The sequence below is a fragment of the Halichoerus grypus genome, chromosome 1 (assembly GCF_964656455.1).
Source record: "Halichoerus grypus chromosome 1, mHalGry1.hap1.1, whole genome shotgun sequence".
NCBI classification, from domain to species: domain Eukaryota; kingdom Metazoa; phylum Chordata; class Mammalia; order Carnivora; family Phocidae; genus Halichoerus; species Halichoerus grypus.
In genome coordinates this window covers 200,294,462-200,311,853 of record NC_135712.1, presented here as the reverse complement: position 1 = coordinate 200,311,853, position 17,392 = coordinate 200,294,462, and the positions used below count along the sequence as shown (strand labels likewise).

Here is a 17,392-nt window from a genome sequence, read left to right as displayed (position 1 = left end):
TCTATTCACAGCAGAATCACTCACCACAGCCAAAAGGTAGAAGGAACCCGAGCTGTACTGACTACCGACAGTTGACTGGATAAACAAAATGTACTCCCATTTTGTTGAAATGCATACACTGGAATATTATGCAGCCTTAAACATGAAATTCGGGGTGCCTCGCTGGCTCAGTCAGTAGAGGGGCACCAGCCTTGATCTCAGGATCATGAGTTCGAACCGCACGTTGGGTGTGGAGCCCACTTGATTGAAAAAAAAAATGAAAGAAATTCTGACATCTGCTACAACGTGGTTGAACCTTAAAGACTTTATGCTGAGTGAAATAAGCCAGTCATAAAGGGACAGACACTATGATTCCACTTAAAGGAAGTAACCAGAGTACACAAAGAAAGTAGAATGGTGGTTGCTCAGGGACTGGGAGGAGGAGGGAATGGAGAGTTAGTGTTTAATGGGGACAGAGTTAGTTTGTGAAGATGAAAAAGTTCTGGAGACAGATGGTGGGGATGGTTGCGCAACAGTGTGAATGTACTTGATGCCACTGAACTATATGCTGGAAAATGGTTAAAATGGTAAATTTATGTTATGTATATGTTACCACAATTTTTTAAAGAGCTAATCTCAAGATGGGCAAGTGAGATTGCTTATAGTGCTGTGATTGCAGAGACCCTAAAAACAGAAGCTGGCTCTGTGTCCAAACCCACTGATGAGAAATATGGGATACTAAGGAGTAATCGTCCCTGTTCTCTCGCTTTTGTAGTGCGCTGCCTCAGCTCTTGAGAGCCAGATGTTATCAGCTCAGCCCTGTAGCCACACTTCCAATGGTCACTTAAAAGGAATCGATTTCTAAGAGATACATATTTAAGTGATGCACACATGTCGTAAGCTTATTTTTCCTGTGCTGATTTGTAAAGTCTAAGTGTCCCATAACCTTGACAGAGCTATCCTGAGGACCAGCAAAACACTGCTGACATGTCTTCCAAGTAAAGGTTTGTTGGCATACTCTATAAATTACAAATGGCTTTCAAATCTATGTTTGTTTTGCTTATTTTGCTCCTAAATACTAGACCTGCATTTCATTTGTCCTGTTGATCCTCATGCTAATTTATGTCTCAAATGAAGGCTCTTTCCCTCCTAAGCCATGGCTGCTTTTTTTCACTTTGTGTATGGATGGCACACCATCCATGTAGTCAGGATTGAAACTCTGGAATCGGCTTTGGCTCGTCCTGTCTCTTTTCTGTGTATTTTGTGGCATTAATCACAATGACAATGACATAATTATTTAGAGTATCATAACTCCATGAGAGCAGGGGCTGTGACTGAATTATTCATTGACATGTCTATATAACAGGCCCTTAGTAAACCACTGTTCTAATTCAGATCCTCTTCATCTTTTCCCTAACCCAGGATTTCTTAAGTAGCGTATTGAGAGAATTCTTACAGACACTTTAGGGGATGGTCCTCGTGCAGCTACCGGACTGTTTTTCCCCAGGCTCTGGTCCGATCCTGTAGTTCTCCGGCTCTGAATGGCTTCCCATTTCATTGTCATTCCCCAGGGTACTCAGCAGATAGGTCAGCACCTTCCATGTGCCAAGCACTGTTCCACGTGCTGGGCACACGGCCGTGAGCAGGATAGGCAACGCCTCTGAGCGTGAGCTTCCGTTGTGGTGGGGGATAGAGTGGCAGACAATAAACAAATACGGATAAAATGTCCAGTGATGATTAGTGCCATGAAGAAAAATAAAGCAGGATAAGGAGACTGAGAGTGTTATTTTTGTTAGAGGGACCAGAACCAGCCTCTCTGAGTAGAGATCTGAATGAAATGAGGGAACGACCCATGAGCATATCTGAGGGAAAGTGTTATAGGTAGAGGGAATAGTGAGCACAGAACCCTGAGGCAGGAGCATACTTGGTGTTTTGGGAAGCATCAGGCAGCTGGTGTGATAGGAGCCAAGTGACCTGGGAGAAAAGTGGAAGGACATGAGGTTGGAGAGGTAGACCCCCCAGGCCCAGCACAGTTCCTCGCGTGGCTCAGTGGATACTTGTTGAATTGAATAAGCGAATGAACGAGTGAAGCTAGACAGTCATTACCCATTTATTTGTTTATGAGTGAAAAATCAGAGCAGGTGCTTGAGGCATCACATAAGAAAGGTAGGGTGCATTTTCCAGTGTTCGTGAAGAGAACACAGAATTTCACCTGGACTTTTCACAGGAGACATGGTGCTGATGGCCAGAGCTAGAGAGACCAGTTCTGGCTTGTTCTTGAAGTCACTTCTATTTGCACCACAGAGAAAATCAGAGGTGAGAGACTTGCCAGGGGAGCAGGAAATAGACCAGGGCTGCTCAACTCTTGGTGGTTTAAAAGGTGCTCCGACTCATGTTTGGGATAGCTTGTCATATTTCCCCTGCCCATAGGCTGTCCCTTTAAGTGGGCAGGACATCTGGGGAGAGCCGCCGGGCGGTAGGTGGCTGGGTGGTAGGTGGCTGGAGCACCAGAGCTGGGGGCTGGTTTTTGGAAGGATTAAAGGAAAGGCTGCTGATTTAACCGCATCTCTGATTATTCTAAGCTGCTCGCAGAAATCCGTCACTGCGTCACTGCATCTGTGAGATGTAAGAGAGAGAAGCTTAAGCATGTCCTGTTGGTGCTGACCGCCACTCCTGGTTGACTTTTCTAGGACCGCGGGCCGTGTTCTTGATATTCAGGATCCTCCAGACTGGGCCCCCGCTCTGTTCTCCCCTCGTTGCCTAGAGGCTCCTCCTGCCGGCTGTGTCTTCATGACGCGTCATCTCCAACTTCTGAGCCGTGGCTCTAGCATTGCTCTGGCTTGGAGCATCGCTCACCTGTGCCAGCAATCTTTTTTTCTTTTTTTTTTAAGATTTTGTTTCTTTATTTGACAGAGAGAGACAGCGAGAGGGGGAACACAAGCAGGGGGAGTGGGAGAGGGAGAAGCAGGCTTCCCGCCAAGCAGGAGCCCGATGCGGGGCTCGATCCCAGGACCCTGAGATCATGACCTGAGCCGAAGGCAGACGCTTAACGACTGAGCCACCCAGGCGCCCCCGTGCCAGCAATCTTACCCGTGCTCCAAGGCTCCTTTCACATCTACTTTTTCTCAGGAGGAAAGAAGTGGCCAGACACTCCTTCCTCTGTTCTCCTGAGGCACTTTGCATTGTGTCTGTTCAGCACTGTCTTGTGGTCGCACGCTGCACGCCTGTCTGTTTCTAGGAAGCACAGACCCGAGCCATCTTCTTTCTTTGGCCCTGCCCTCTTATGGTCGGGGGGGGGGTGGTGTGTGAAATCCCACCTCCTAGGAGTCTTCTCATATCCCTTCGGGTGCACTCAATCTTTCCCTCTTCCTTTGGACCTTAACCCCTCGTTACTTAGTATTGTCCTTGCATCCGTGTCACCTGAGAGCCCATTTGGAATGCAGACTCTCTGGCCCCACGTCAGACCTACTGAACCAGAATCTGGTGACTCTTCCACCCTGTGCACACGAAGATTTGAGAAGCATTGCCTTCACACTTTGCACCCACTCCCCTTACCGTACTGAACACAGTGTAGATGTGCCTGCGTGATCACTCTTCCTGTCCAGATGTCGAGCTCCTGCGGCCTGTGAGGCATCCATTATCCAGCACAGTTCTTGGCATGTTTCAGGTGCTCAAAAGTGTTGGCTGTATTACCCGAAAGGGCCCCTGGTATTATGTTTGAGATGCTCCTTCAGTCAGCCTGTTAATGAAGTGCATAACTGCATGGAGCTTTGCTAGGTGCATGAGGCAGCCTGCTGTGGAGTGGGCATCGGCCCCTGTCTTTGGCATTTAAAGATCAATCGATGGGGGAGAGGGATGCGCATAATTAATTATGAGACGGGCAGGGTGTGACACGTTCTGTAACTGCACAGCTATTACCGGAGGCCTAAGGGAACACCAGAGGAATGGCAGTTATTTCCAGTTCACGGGATCTGTGATGGTTTCGTGCAGAGGATGGCGTCTGATTGGTGCCTTGAAGGATGAATAGGACTTTGACAAACAGACACCGTGGGAGGAGGCATTCCAGGCTGGGGAGAGCCAGTTCAAGGGCTCAGGCATGAAAGTGCACACACAGGATGTTTCTTGAACAAGTAAGAGATTGAGGTGGAAGGTGTGCTTGGGGAGGTGGGTGAGTGTAGACTGAACTTGAATTCTTTTTTTTTTTTTTTAAAGATTTTATTTATTTATTTGACAGAGAGAGACACAGCGAGAGAGGGAACACAAGCAGGGGGAGTGGGGGAGGGAGAAGCAGACTTCTGCTGAGCAGGGAGCCCGATGCGGGGCTCGATCCCAGGACCCCGGGACCATGACCTGAGCTGAAGGCAGATGCTTAACGACTGAGCCACTCAGGCGCCCCTGAACTTGAATTCTTGTGGTGTGGAGTCTGGACTGGTAAGGAACATCTGTAAATCACATGCTGCTAGGACAGTTAGCTGTTCAGTGGTTTCTATGGACTCTGCCCTCCTGTCTCCCTCCCTTCTCACATTCTACCTTGCTGGGCATGGGTGGGAGGCAGGGGAAGGGTTTGGGAGGGGTGGCACAGGCCTGAATGTTTTACCTGGCTCATCACTCGCTCTGTATGAGACCATGGCCCACATCTTTTTTTAGTCCTAGCTGGTCAGCCACTTCCTCCTTCACCCCTTTCCGGAGTCACTTACCCAGTGGGGCCCCCTAAAGCAGAGAGATCTAAAGCTCCATCAATAGAGGGTTTCACACAGTGTGCTTTAAAATGCCATCAAAACTCCAGACTGAACCCAGTGTGTTTTATTATACTTGCTGTCTGCTTCTCAACCCCATGGGTCTGTGAGACTCATCATTTCTGCTTTTGGTGAGGGACTGGACTAGCTTCCCTTTGCCCATATTGAGGGCTGTGGGCAGGCCATCCAGCATTCAAGATGAAAGGACGCTCCACTTTTCCTTATATGCCACCTTGATGGAAATGCACCTGAACAAGGCAACCATAGTGTGGCTTGTTTATTTCTTCTGTTGGGAATGCACTGTCAGCCCAGATGCCAAGTCCTCCTGAAGTGGTCCCTAAACCTTACCATCTTTTTCTTGAGCCTCTTACTTCAGCTAACTGAATTTCCAGATAAGATTAGATAGTAACCCTTGTGATACTTCAGTGTCTTCCTCCCACCAGCTCTGTCAGCCCTGAGCCAGAAGATAAAGGTTAAAAAGAAGAGATGAAATCATCAGAAGATTTGTTATGTGTTTGTATCTCAGATGAAAGACTGAGAGCCATCTCTTAGATGAAATGGGCTCTAGGATTCATTAAGTACCCTTGGCAATGAGGCACTGTGTTAAGTGCTAGGGCATAGCCTTTCCTTTCTGTGGGGAAAACATACATCCTGGAGGGGGAGACATTCATTAGGGACAATATAATATATGCTACAATATACGCTGGAGGCTTGTACCAGGCGCTGCAGGATGGAGAGCAGACTGCCTGGGAGTCTGGGAAGCCCCTCAGAAGAGGGAGCATTTGAGCTGGATTTTCCTGGCTGAGCATCCAAGTAGAGGAAATAGGGTGATTTAGGGGAATTACCAACAACCAAGAAGAAAGGCATGATGGGGGATAAAACTGTTGGGGTAGATGGAAGCCAGTTTAGGATTTGGATCTGACTTGTAAGCAGTAGGGAGCCCAACAAAATGGGGACTAACGTGACAATTGTATTTTGGATTGATTCATTCAGAAATCTGATTCATTCAACAAATACTGCGTGTTCTTTGCTAGACTATTCCAGGAAACATACAAAGATTGCTTCCTTAGTGGGACATTAGTAAGATGGGTAAGTTAGTTACGGCAGGCCACCACCATTTGCACTTGTCAAGGTTACCCGTGACCTCCACATTCAGAATGATCTCCACAATATAGAACTATTCCATAACCACGAAGATTTCCCTTGTGCTGCCCCTTTATAATCACACGCATTCCCCTTCCACCTTCCATCCCTTGTCTCTGGCAGCCACCAATTTGTTCTCCATCTCTGATTTCAAGAATGCTATATAAATGGAATCATAAAGTATGTGACCTTTCGAGATTGGCTTTCTCTACTCAGCAGAATGCCTTTGAGAGCCATCCAAGTTGTTAAATGTATTGATAGTTTTTTCCTTAATATTTCCAAGTAGTATGCCAGGGTATGGATTTTGTTTAACCATTTACTCATTGAAAGACATTTAGGTTCCTTTGAGTCTGGGGCTACAAATAAGACTGCTATGAACATTCATTTACTGGATTTTGCATGAAGATAGGTTTTCATTTCTCTGCCCAAGATCACAATTGCCCAAGAGCACAATTGCTGGGTCATCCAGGTTATTTGATTTTTAGTTGTTTTTGTTTTTAAGATTTTATTTATTTATTTGAGAGAGAGAGCACGAGTGGGAGGGACCGAGGGAGAGAGAGAATCTCAAGCAGACTCCACCCTGAGCGCAGAGCCCGACATGGGTCTGGAGCCCATGACCATGAGATCATGACCTGAGCCGAAACCAAGAGTCGGAGACTTAACCAGCTGCACCACCCAGGCACCCCTGATTTTTAGTTTTAGCAGACATTGCCAAACTGGTTTCCACAGTGGCTGTACCATTTTACATTCCTACCAGCATGTATGAATACAGTGGTTAATTTTATGGATCAAGTTGACTAGGCACTGGTGCCCAGTTGTTTGGTCAAACACCAGTCTAGATGTTGCTTGTGAAGGTATTTTTTAGATGTAGTTAACGTTTAAATTAGTATACTTTGAGTAAAGTAGATTACCTTTCGTAATGGGGTAGCCCTCATATAATTGTTGAAGGCCTCACCCGCAAAAATTGAGGTTTCCTGAAGAAGAAACACTTCTTTGAGATTCTAACATAGGCACCCTGTCTGATTTTCCCACCTGGGGGGCCTGCCCTGCAGATTTCAGGTTCTAGAATTTCACAACATCAAATCCTACCTGAATCTCCATCCGGTCAGCCCACCCTATAGATTTCAGACTTGCCAGCCCCCATAATTGTGTGAGCCTGTTCCTTAAAATCAATCTCCCTTCCACTCCCTCCTTCCCTCCTTCTTTCTCTCACTCTCTCTCCATATGTGTGTATGCATGCGCACGCGCGTGCGCGCACACACACACACACACACACACACCCCACTTCTGTTTCTCTGGAGAACCCTGACTAACATAACGTTCTGTATCCTCACCAGCAATTGCTATCACCACTGTTTTTTTATTGTAGCCATTTTGTTAAATGTATAGTGATATCTAATTATGATTTTAGACTTTTTTTTTTTTAGATTTATTTATTTGACAGAGAGAGAGAGCGAGAGCAGGAACATAAGCAGGGGGAGTGAGAGAGAGAGAAGCAGGCTTCCCACGGAGCAGGGAGCCCGATGTGGGGCTTGATCCCAGGACCCTGGGATCATGACCCGAGCCGAAGGCAGACGCTTAACGACTCAGCCACCCAGGCGCCCTCTAATTATGATTTTAAGTTGCATTTCCCTCTTGGGTAGTGTTGTTGAACATCCCATGTGTGTGTTATTTGCCATCTGTATATCCTTTTTGATGAAATGTCTTTTCATGTCTTTTGCCCATTTTCTCATTGGATTGTTTTTGTTTGTTTACTATTGAGTTTTCAGAGTTCTTTGTATATTATAGATAGGAGTCCTTTGTTAGATGGACTCATATTTGGCAAATATGTCAAAAATATAGTACTAAATGGTGGCACCTGGGTGGCTCAGTTGGTAGAGCATGTGACTCTTGATCTTGGGGTCGTGAGTTCGAGCCCCACGTTGGGGGTAGAGTTTAATGAAATTAAAAGAAAAAAAAGCCGGGGCGCCTGGGTGGCTCAGTTGGTTAAGCGACTGCCTTCGGCTCAGGTCATGATCCTGGAGTCCCGGGATCGAGTCCCGCATCGGGCTTCCTGCTCGGCAGGGGGTCTGCTTCTCCCTCTGCCCCTCCCCCCTCTCATGTGCTCTCTCTCTCTCATTCTCTCTGTCTCAAATAAATAAATAAAATCTTTAAAAAAAAAAAAAAAAAGCCTTTATTTTTTAGAGTAGTTTTAGGTTCACAGTAAAATTGAGCAGAAGATGCAGAGATTTCCCATAAACCCCCTAACCCCACTATCAGTGCCTGCACCAGAATGGTACATTTGTTATAATCAGACTCACACGAACACATCATTATCACCCGAAGCTTATAGTTTACATTAGGGTTCACTGTTAGTGTCATATGTTCTGTGGTTTTTGGCACGTATGGTGACATGTAAGCACCATTATTGTATCATACAGAATAGTTTCACTGCCTTAAAACTCATCTGTGCTCCACCTATTCATCCTCCCTCCCCACAACCCCTGGCAACCACTGATCCTTTCGTTGTCTCCATAGTTTGCCTTTTCCTGAATGTTGGAATCATGCAGTATGTAGCCTTTTCAGATTGGTTTCTTTCACTTAGTAATATACATTTAAGGTTCCTCCATGTCTTTCATGGCTTGATAGCTCATTTCTTTTTGTGCTGAATAATATTCCATTGTCTGGATGGACCACAGCTTATTTACCCATTCAGGTCCTAAAGGGCATCTTGGTTGCTTTTAACTTTTAGCAGTTATGGATAGAGCTGCTATAAACATTCATGTGCAGGTTTTTGTGTGGACATAGGTTTTTAACTCCTTTGGGAAAATCTCAGGGAGTGTGATTGCTGGGTTGTATGCTAAGAATATGTTTACTTTTGTAAGAAAATGCCAAACTGTCTTCCAGAGTGGCTGTACCATTTTGCATTCCCAACCAGCAATCAGTGAGAGTTCCCGACTCCACAACTTTGTCAGCATTTGGTGCTGTCAGTGTTTTGGATTTTGGCCATTCTAATAGATGCATGGAGGTATCTTGTTTTAATTTGCATTTCCCCATGACATGGTATGGAACATTTTTTCATGTACTTATTTACCATTTGTGTATCTTCTTTGCTGAGATATCTATTAGTCTTTTGCCCATTTTTAAAATTCACTTATCGGGGCACCTGGGTGGCTCAGTCATTAAGCGTCTGCCTTCGGCTCAGATCATGATCCCGGGGTCCTGGCTTTGAGCCCCACATCGGGCTCCCTGCTCAGCGGGAAGCCTGCTTCTCCCTCTCCCACTCCCCCTGCTTGTGTTCCCTCTCTCGCTGTGTCTCTCTCTGTCAAATAAATAAAATCTTTAAAAAAATAAAATAAAATTCACTTGTCTTCTTATTAGGTTTTAAGAGTTCTTTGTATGTTTTAAGTAACAGCCCTTTATCAGATATGTCTTTTGCAAATATTTCCTCCCCGTCTGTGGCTTATCTTCTCATTCTCTTCATTTCATTTCTTTTTAAGGCTACATAGTATTCTACTGTATGCATATATCACATTTTGTATATCCATTCATCTTTTGATGGGCGCCTGGGTTGTTTCCACCTTTTAGCTACCGTGAATAATGCTGCTATAAACATGTGAACACACAAATACCTCTTCAAGACTCTGCTTTCAATTCTTTTGGGTATATACCTAGGAGCAGAATTACTGTGTCATATTATTATCCTATGTTTAACTTTTTGAGGAACCTCCAAACTTTTCTGCAGTGGCTGCGCCATTTTATATTCCCACCAGCAGTGCAAACAATGCACAAGGCTTCTAGTTTCTCCCCATCTTCACCAAGACTTGTTTTTTTCTGGGTTTTTTTGTTGTTGTTTTGGTTTGGTTTTTTTGCTAATAGCCAGCTATGGTCTGTATAAAGTAGTATCTTACTGCAGTTTTGATTTGCATTTCCCTGATGACTAATGATATTAAACATCTTTTCATGTGCTTATTGGCCATTTGTACTTTATTACTCAAAATTATTTCAGCTATTTTAGTTCCTTGGCCCGAAGAATCTTGACTGTATCTATAAAAATAATCTTGCTATGGTTTTGATAGGAGTTGCATCAAATCTGCCCATCAGTTTGGGGAGAAATGACCTCTTCACTGTTTCGAGTGTTATAATCCTTTAAGACCTGACTGGTGAGCAGAATGGGGGCCTTGAGGCACCACAAGGGCCCATTCAGAGCTAAAGCCACCTTTTTTTTTTTTTTTTTAAGATTTTATTTATTTATTTGACAGAGAGAGAGAGAGAGAGAGCACAAGTAGGCAGAGAGGCAGGCAGAGGGAGAGGGAGAAGCAGGCTCTCCACGGAGCAGGGAGCCCGACGTGGGGCTCAATCCCAGGATTCTGGGATCATGACCTGAGCTGAAGGCAGCCGCCCAACCAACTGAGCCACCCAGGCACCCCTAAGAGCCACCTTTAGATGTAGCCCATCTACTAAAGCCAGGAAGGAAGGTCCCTCTTTTCCGATTTCCCCTAGGGCTTTCTCTGGACCACGGTGCTCAGAACTCTGGCTCTTAATAGCAGAACTGCCTTCAGCAAGACCAACCATTTATTGGTTCATGTAATCAAACTGGAGAAAAGACAGTGTTGATGATGGGCCAGGGACTGAAACGCTGCTAAGACACTTTCCCTCCATGGTCAACACCCTCCTCCCACTGCAAACTGTTTTTTCATACATGGTGGTGGTGGAGCATCTGATGGCTCCTTGCTATCCTGGGGGGATTGTCCTTCTTCTTTCTCATTTGAAAAGTCATGAGGAAGGGTCTCATTGGTAGGGCTTAGATCATGTGTTATGTAGTGTGGTTGGAATGAAGATAGAAGATCCCAGAAGAAGGTAAGGAGCACTAGACAGAGCTGAGGTGAGATGGAGTCTATAGCTAGTCGTGTTTTTGGAAGGTTTTTATTGGCATGTGTTGAACCACAAGTGTTTTCTGTTAACCTTCAAGTAACCTAAAATAGTTCAGTAATGGATCATCATCATTACATTATAGATAATTGATAGTTAATGCACTGTACATTGTTAATATATAGTTAATAGCTTTATCTGTATTATATAGCAATTTAGAGAGCCATATCTAGTTAATGGTAAGTGATAGAATGTCATGGTAGTAGCCCTCAAGTGTTAACGGTTATTTGAAGATTTACTGTACCTATTTATGTATGTAAGAAAAATTTGAAGGACATGGGTAGGAAATCATAAGGCCCCCCTGCTTAATCTTCTATATGCTTTTCTAAATTTAACCAAGAGAGCCTGATGTCCATTCTGACTATAACCTTCAGTGAAACTGCCATTCTTCTTCAGGGTGAATTTATTTTCACAGGAAATTGTTGACTTTCTGGGCTGAATTGAGGGTAGAGTTGGTATTTTAATTTCAGTGACTATTTACTGAGCTATATAAGGGATATATAAGACCCTTATTCCCCTCAGGGAGTCTGAAGTCCACCGGAGTGGGTAAGAACAGAAAAATGCAGTGTGTGTGACCATGGCTTGACATCTCTAGCATGGAATAGCCCTACTCGTCTAACATCTGAGTAACATTTTCTTTGGGGGTTGGAGTGCTGGCTTGAGCTGGCTTTGTGCTTGGCGCTTGCTGAGTAAGGTGTTGGTTGATACCTGAGGTAGGAAAGCAGGTGCTTCGAGGCATCTCCATGCAGTCCACCTCTGACATTTCGGATGGACAAGGCTGCTTTGTTGCTGAGCCTAATTAGCAGTGAAACTCCGTGGGTGTAGGGGTGGGGGGGGGCAGAAAGAGAGAATAATTGTGTAACTATGGTTAAGAAACTGAAGTTTAAAAAAAAGACACATTGGTGGTGGGCAGGGCCCATACAGGCCATTAATGGCTTGAGTGTGAATGCCTCTATTTCAGGCTTAGCTCATTTCCTTTTTAAAAGGAGCATTTTGTAGAAGACACTGTTTATCTCGGTGGTGGATTCCACAAAGTGCCGACAGTTCATACTAGTTCAGCAGGAGGAGTCGTGAATACCAGCAGATCAGGTGTGAAGTGGGTTGCGGGGCTCTTAAATAAGTGATCAGCATCTTTCTAGAGAATGTATTCACATCCCTCTTCATAATATGTTCCCTGTGACTCTAGAGCAGAGGTCAGCAGGTGGTAACTATTTTTGGCTTTGCAGGCCATTGATCACTGTCACAGCTACTCAGATTTGCCATGGTATGGACATGTCTGTGTTCCAATAAAATTTTGTATGTGGACACCAAAATTTGGATTTCATTTGATTTTTACATGTCATGAAGTATTAGTCTTCTTTTGACTTCCCCCCCCAAAAATATATATAAAAATGTGAAAACTACACTTAGCTCATGGGCCACACAAAAACAAGAGGCAGGCCGGATTTGGGCCCATAGACTGTATTTGCTGACCCCTTCTCTAAAGGTCTTAAAAATAACTTCTATAAAGTTTTAAATTTGAGGACATTTTATTTATTTAACAAGCAGTTATATTGCACTCAATATGTGCTGTGCGCGGTTTTAAATGCATTACGGATGTTAGCTAACTTAATCCTCACAATAACCCCATGAGAGAGGTACTGTTTAACCCCATTTTGCAGATGTGTGAATTGAGGCACAGAGAGGTTGAATAACTGGCCCGTAGTCATACAGCTAGCAAACAGCAGAACCTAGATTTGAACCCAGGTCATCTAGCTCCAGCCGTACTTGTTCTTTTTTTTTGTAAGATTTTATTTATTTATTTGACAGAGAGAGAGAACATAAGCAGGGGAAGTGGTAGGCAGAGGGAGAAGCAGGCTCCCTACTCAGCAGGGAGCTTGATGCTGGTCTCAATCCCAGGACCCCGAGATCATGACCTGAGCCAAAGGCAGACGCTTAACCAACTGAGCCACCCAGGCGCCCCCAGAGTACTTATCTACAATGATATGCTGTCTTTTTTTTTTTTTTTTTAAGATTTTATTTATTTATTTGACAGAGAGAGACACAGTGAGAGAGGGAACACAAGCAGGGGGAGTGGGAGAGGGAGAAGCAGGCTTCCCGCCGAGCAGGGAACCCGATGCGGGGCTCGATCCAGGACCCTGGGATCATGACCTGAGCCGAAGGCAGGCGTTTAACGACTGAGCCGCCCAGGCGCCCCTATGCTGTCTGTCTTAAAAGATATATAATTATTGATTTTCTAGACTAAAGGAAGTTTAGAGATTAATCCATCCCTACTACATCTCCATTTCATAGACACATTCTTGCACACACCAGCTTCATAGCCTTTGTGATTCAAATTTGTGTCTCAGTAAAATTATGGATTACCATTATGCACTTTCAGCATCTCTTGTGACTGCCTGAAAGCTTAGTCTTATATCCCACTTATCCCAGGGGTAATCTGTCTGTATGGCTGGGCACTTAACTGTTCACTTAGTGTTTTATTTATGTTCATTGTGAGATGCTTGAAGGTAGGAGCAAAAGTATCAAAATGTTTTCCATCAAAGAGAAATCTATTCTGGGCATATCTTTTGCTTTCTTTGGGAACACCTGTCTCAGATTACTCCCAACTCAGATTTTGCCCTGCTGCTTTTCCTGCTTGAATAAGCAGCTGGTTGAATCTTGAGCCCCACCTGCCTGTTGATAGGGAACAGAATTTGTGGTGTCATGCTACACTATCCCTGTTGATCTAAAGATACCACCAAAGCAGGGCTGTGAATGGAAAATTTCCCAGTCTTTCCAAGGAAGAACATGGAAGCTAGGTGTGTGTGCATGCGTGCGCACATGCATGTACGTGTGTGTTAAGGCAAGTCAAAACTTAGGTGGATGATGAGGTGCTCAGGATTCATGGTTCCTTTTGCTTATAGTCTCAAACTCTACTAACCAGGAGGAGCCTTGGAGAACCTGCAGAGGTTTCTGTGCCCCAGGGCTTCTGCAGAGTTATTACTAGGGGCCCTCATATCCACACGTGCTCCAATCTGTTGGCCAGAGAAATGATGCCTTTAAGATGTGTGTATAATTGCTTTTCATATGTATGTAGATGCCATCATGATCAAAAAGAAAAGCTTTACTGAATTCGTGTTAGACTACTGTTACTAATACAATGACTAACTGTCGAGAAACCTGATCCAGTTAGAGCCCCTTAGTTACAGATGAAGAAACTGAGGTTCAGGGGTGGAGGGAAGAGATTTGCCTGGATTATTACAGAAAGAACAGCTGGCCTGGAAGCTGGCGCGATATGTATGTACCATATGGCTTGTGCTGTCTCCCCTGGGATGAGCAGATAAAAGAGATGGGCACATGTTTTGACGTTTAATGCTGTGCTTTCTAGTATTGTCTGATAGCATGGTTGATCACAGTACCGTTTACCAGTATTTATAGTGCTTCTCTTGAGAATCTTAAATATTTTTTACTATATTCCTTGCTATACCACCATAAGTAATAATCCTACCTGGAAATCCAGTCCGACCTGGAAACAAAGCATAGTAATTGGGCAGCTCCCTTATATCTGTAGTAGAGCTGGCTCTGAAACTCAAGAGTTTTAATCTCTGTGAATCTGACTGAACTCGTGAGGATTTCAGTTATTTATATCTTAGTCTCATAGGAGACTAAATAGGGCTGTGGCTCTCAGCTGGATGCAAAACAATAACTTTTGTTAAATCTCTGCTAAGTGCCTGACACTGTGCTAGGGTATTTTCATGTGTATTATATATCACTTAATTTCATAAGCCCAACATTGCAGTTAGGAGGCCCCACTCAGAAAAAGCTAAGTAGCTTCAGTCTTCTCTAGAGCCCATCCATCCAGTTATTTATTCATCTGTGTATCATTGTGGAGCACCTCGGGTTTGTAAATGTGCCCTTGAGTCCTATCCCATTGGTGGCCAAGCTGGGACAAACCAGCACAGATCCATCCCTCCAAACAAGACCCAGGATTGGCAGCAACGTCAGCGTGGTCTGCACAGGACCATACTTTTTTTCCACTGGAACTTCAGGAATTTGGGGTGACTGTGGTGATTTGGTCAAATGACATTCATATCAACCAGTTTCATACTCCTTTATATGTGATCTTCTCAAAAACTCTTGAGAAGTCAGAGGAATAGGAATGATCTCCTAAGTTGGGAAGCTAAGGGGGGAGGAGGCCTGTAAAAGGTGACCTTGCTGGTGCTTGCTCGTGTGGGCCTTCTAGCTTCCGTGTTCACCACCACGGCTCCCACGCCCTTGTCTTCCTCTAGGCATCTCCTTGCTTCTCTTCTCATTTTCTCTTCCTTTCTGCACTTTTCCTTCTGCTGCATTGCAGAAGCATCTTCTTCTAGATGAGCTTTAAATGTTAGAGTTCCTCAAGGCTGTCTTACACCCTCTTCGGGCTCTGAGCTCCCTCCCTCAGTGACCTCTTCTTGTCTCTACACTGATGACTCCCAAAAGTGTCATTTGAGCCTAGACTCCATTTCTCTGTGTTCCAGACATACCCATCCACTTCCTACACAGTATCTCTGTTTGGATGCCTCCCAGGCACTCGGTGGCATCTTGTACAAAACTTGACTGGATCTTCTACCCCCAACAGCCCCTCTCTGTCATTTCTGATCTAAGTGAATGGCAACTCCCAGTTCATGTTCTCCCTGCAGAGAGTGACCCCATCGCTTTAGAGACCCTTCCTTAGTACTTTTGCCTGGTTTCCTAATAATCTTAAAGTAAAATGTGGAATTCCTGAGTGCCGTGTCTACTTTTCCAGCTTCACATCACATTACTTTCCTTTTCATATCTATCCTTACATCATGGAGGCCACTTTGATTTTTAACATTCATCGAAGGAATAGTGTGTTCCATGATTTTTAAAACCAAGTATAGAGGAGTTGCAGTACATGTGGATTTAAGCTACCCATTGACTTTTAAACCTTATCTTCCTCCCCTTCGTATAACTTAATTTTCCAAACAAAGCTGTTAAGAGGCATTAAAGCTACAGGGGCTTCATAATTTAAAAAATATATGGAGGAATCCTATAGGTGAGCAGGAATGCTTCAGTCTCTTCTCCAGATCCTACTGTGCAGAGCCCCTGCTTAGAAAGAGGTTCTGCATCCACTCTTTGTAGAAGCCAAGTGGCACGAGTGCTGTAGTCTTTGCTGCAGTTTTAAGTGGAAGTTGTTTGGGCTCTCAGTTGGAATGGATTTTTTTTTTTTTTCCTTAGAAGCAAATTTGGAGGTGTTTATGTACCCAGGAAGTCCTGTGATTGCCCCTAATTTGCTTTGTAGATGCTAGTCATTGCATATCATCCCACAGTGGTTACGTGGCTGGTGCCGATACACACGCTTATTAAGTGGTAGTGTGAGAACGGGCACTAGGTGTGTGCTGTGTGCACAGAGACCTGATATACTAATCCAGCCCAGGCAGCTTCCATATGTGGTCATGAGTTTAATTCTTTCAGCTCAGAGTGTTTCATTATACCACAGATTCACTTCTTTCCTTCTGCCCTAGCTTGGACTTGGAACCTGACTTTTTTTTTTTTTTTTTTAAGATTTTATTTTATTTATTTGACACAGAGAGAGACAGCAAGAGAGGGAGCACAAGCAGGGGGAGTGGGAGAGGGAGAAGCAGGCCTCCCACGGAGCAGGGAGCTCGATGCGGGGCTCGATCCCAGGACCCTGGGATTATGACCTGAGCCAAAGGCAGACGCTTAATGAATGAGACACCCAGGCGCCCCCCCCCGCCCTTTTTTTTTTAAAGAGGAACCTGACTCTTTCCAATACTTTAAATTTACAGTCTGATTCCATTCTGTTGGTAATACTTTAAAAAAAAAAAAAAAACATTTTATTTATTTGACAGAGAGAGAGAGAGCACAAGTAGGCAGAGCAAGAGGGAGAAGCAGGGTCCCTGCTAAGCAGGGAGCCCGACATGGGGCTTGATCCCAGGACCCTGGGATCATGACCTGAGCCCAACGCGGCCGCTTAACTGACTAAGCCACCCAGTCGCCCCTATTGGTAATACTTTTAAACAAGTATTGTCTGAGAGTGGGCATAGCAAAATGTGATTAAAGGTAGGGATATATGCCAAATAGTATTGCCTTTCTGACCAACCAGTTATATGTTGCTGATTATTTTTTGTAAATTCTGTTGTACTATTTCACATTTCTTTGCCACCTTAGGAATGGCAAAGTGAGGAGATTTGAGGTAACAGTATAATTGCAGATCAGTGGAGAAAGTGGCCTTTGCATGGGTCTGTGTAATTCAAGATGTTAAAATAGGGAACACACTTGTCCTCCTATGTAGGCCTTAATTTACAGTATTAGACTTATCAGTAATAAAAGAATGTTTTTATTTCCCATTTGCTTTGTCCCTTTTTAAATTTATTTTTTATTTATGTTTTTTAAAGATTTATTTTTTTTAGAGAGAGAGCACACAAGTGGGAGGGGCAGAAGGAGAGAGAGAGAGAGAATCTCAAGCATACTCTGTGCTGATTACGGGGCCTAATCTCACAACCCTGAAATCACGGCCTGGGCTGAAACCAAGAGTCGGATACTCAACCAACTGAGCCACCCAGGGGCCTCTGTCCCTTTTTTTAAGTGAACTTTTAATTTTGAGATAATCGTAGATTCGC

General features: G+C 44.3%; 1 protein-coding gene across 4 annotated transcripts in view; it reads left to right on the top strand.

The window, feature by feature from the left end:
• Window positions 1–17,392, top strand: part of KLHL18 (kelch like family member 18) — a 52,614-nt gene that overhangs the window by 7,269 nt on the left and 27,953 nt on the right. The window lies entirely within an intron of this gene.